Source organism: Triticum dicoccoides, chromosome 1B (assembly GCF_002162155.2).
Source record: "Triticum dicoccoides isolate Atlit2015 ecotype Zavitan chromosome 1B, WEW_v2.0, whole genome shotgun sequence".
Lineage (NCBI taxonomy): Eukaryota > Viridiplantae > Streptophyta > Magnoliopsida > Poales > Poaceae > Triticum > Triticum dicoccoides.
Window position 1 is genome coordinate 620,502,177 of NC_041381.1, and position 375 is coordinate 620,502,551.

A 375-nucleotide genomic window follows, 5' to 3' on the forward strand; every position below is an offset into this window, starting at 1 on the left:
GGGGGGAGGGAGATCAGTCGTTTTACCTATGGTGCAATCAAACAATCTTCGGTGCAAATTTCTTGGGTCAGCCATCCTAGCATTCCCGGTTAAGCTTGTCTGATGTCTACTATAGCCCGGCCGACCTTTACTAGCAAATCTAATAAGGATCGGAACAGATAAGTTAGCATCTAAATTCCGTGTAAATCTCTGTCAAAATCCATGTACGCTATCTGATTATAAATGGAGGAGTTTTAACATGGATCCTCTTACCTTTTCTTCTCAGTTCATAGTTGGGACTTGGGTCTGATTTGAGATTTGCCGGGCCTCTAGATGCACTTTGCCTAGTGGATCGCTGCATGCAGGCCCCTGCTGGCCAGGGAAATTCATGGGTTT